The sequence below is a fragment of the Urocampus carinirostris genome, chromosome 9 (genome assembly GCF_059441175.1).
Source record: "Urocampus carinirostris isolate Australia breed hairy pipefish chromosome 9, RoL_Ucar_1.0, whole genome shotgun sequence".
Lineage (NCBI taxonomy): Eukaryota > Metazoa > Chordata > Actinopteri > Syngnathiformes > Syngnathidae > Urocampus > Urocampus carinirostris.
Genome location: NC_142357.1, coordinates 33,653,269 through 33,655,740, shown reverse-complemented (window position 1 = coordinate 33,655,740; position 2,472 = coordinate 33,653,269).

Sequence of the window (2,472 nt, the reverse complement as noted above, 5' to 3'; positions counted from 1 at the left end):
GGTCTAAATCTTACCTTTTGTACTCGAGCGCCACTGGCGGCCGTGAGAAAAATTACATAAATTGGCCGTATCACTGAATAAGCTGCAGGGTTGAACGTTTGGGAAAAAAGTAACGGCTTATAGTTCGGAATTTACGGTAATTATATTTGCATGTATTTTTCCTTCTACAGTGAACGTCCAAGCGACTTCATTTTTGAACTTTTTTTATAATAAACCTCATTCATGTCGAGCAACTCAGTGTCTCACAACAAAATGTTCATTAACAATATATATGATATAAGGAAACACATGTACAATATAACATGTTAAACTACATAAATAATCATGTTTGAAAAAAAAAAGACTTTTTTTGTATTTTGTAAGGGAAAATACAGTGGAACCTCTGTTCTCGACAATAATCCGTTCCAGAACCCTGTTCGAAAAGCGATTTGTTCCAACACAGAAATCATTTTTCCCATTACAAATAATGTAAATCGTTTTAATCCGTTCCAACACCCTGAATGTTTACCTTTTTTTACCTTTAAGACACAAATAACATAAATTAAACCCAGGCTAATCGTACGTTCGCGTTAGCGTAATCTTCCGTACGAAAGATTACTCTAACGTGAATGTGTAAAAATAAAAAAAGGATAAAGAAAATAATTATAAATAGGATTCTTTTACCTTTGTGGTGGTCAGCAGAAGGCGCAGATGGACGGTGAGAGGGATGGAGGAGGAAGGAAAATTATTGTTTGGAAGGAGAATCACCTTCCATAAAAACTTCGGGGAACTCTTCTGTCTGGGGGGTGCTCACACGTTCAAACCTCTTTGCTACGGATGACTGGCTACAGGATGTTCTATTCTCTTAAAATATCTATCCAATGGCACTTGCTTCTGCCTTCTTTTTAGCACTTTTCGGAAGTGATTCATGACAGTGTCGTTAAAGTCATGATGACTCTGGTGGCTGCAGCTTCATCGGGGTGGTGAAGTTCGACGAAATTCTGTAACTCGGTCCATTTGCTACACATTTGTTTAATCTCTGACGTCCCCTAGTGTATTGGAGGTGCAATTGCACCTGAGAAAATTAAAAGGAGTAAAAAAATGTGATGTGAAACATCCACCCCGGCGTTCGAACTCCGTTTTTTTGACCGAACAGCGAAGCAAGAATTTCTCGAAATTTTTGGTCGAACTCCGATTTGTTCAAACTGAGAGGCGTTCGAAAACCGAGGTTCCACTGTACGACAGTTTGTAAGGGCATGGAGCTGTCATGGCCAGCATGGTCGCCGTGGCACGGCTGCAGTAGATCAGCTAATTTGCATGTGTGCTACTTAAGGTTGGGTTGTGGGTATTGCGGGTGTTGGCTCATTACACATTTTCCGTTCTGTTATGCCCTGTCCTGTTTAGTTTGAGTCGGAGGAAACCTGTACTTGCCCATTCTGAGTGTAAGAATGTTTTTGTTCTGTTTTGTCCCGGAGTTTTGGACGACTTTTATTTTGTTAAATAAAAGTTATGATTGTCAACGCAAATGAGTTATCCCTTCCTGCCTCCTGCCTCCGTTCTGGTCCGGTCCCCGTGACAGGAGCACACTAAATTTTGGGGACCCATAGATCTCTGTTGGGACCCATCACTTTTCACATGTAAAATGAACACTGCTGGTGCCTCGCAACAGTAATCATGACACAAATCTTGAATACTTTCAGTTATGATTATCATAAGGAGATCACTATGCATTGAAACATATAGATTTGGGGAAAACCTACATGGCCTTAAGTTGCTCAACGACTACTTTATGTGCCAGACACGATCCAAGAAGACAAAAAAAAACATTCAAACAGAAAACCTGGACTAAATGCAATATACTTTCCGCAAGTGTTTACTTTGATGGATGCACTCCGCCTCGGTGCAAACGTGACATTTAACTGGAAATGTGTGGCACACCAGCAATTCATCATCATTGTTGCCGCTCAAAACAATTTGTGCAATTAAATCACAGAGAGCCGGCCCTGGGAACACTCCAAAATCGGAATTTTTCTGAAGTATTTGGAGGTTTTAATTATTTCTTGGTAATTAATTGCAGTTTGGTAATTTGCATAAATTAAACGAGTCATTTTCCTGACCGCTTTTGCTACTTATGTTCTTATTGGAATTCACATACACCTCGGATAAAACTAATATTGTTATAATATTGTTGTCAATACATATACCGTATTTTCCGCACTATAAGGCGCACCTAAAAGCCTTTATTTTTTTTTTAATACTGACCATGCGCCTTATAATACAGTGCGCCTTATATATGGATCAATATTAAGTCCCAAAGTCTTGCAACTAAGGCAAGCAGCCGCCGACTAGATTTCTCCTCGTAGGCGATGTGGTCCGCGGTGTATGTTGGGATACATATGCCGGCGTTTCATTTCCCAGCCAATGTGTCAATCATCATTTCAATCGATCTCTATAGGCTAAAGTTATTCGGAGGTAAAGGAGGCGGATCCTTTT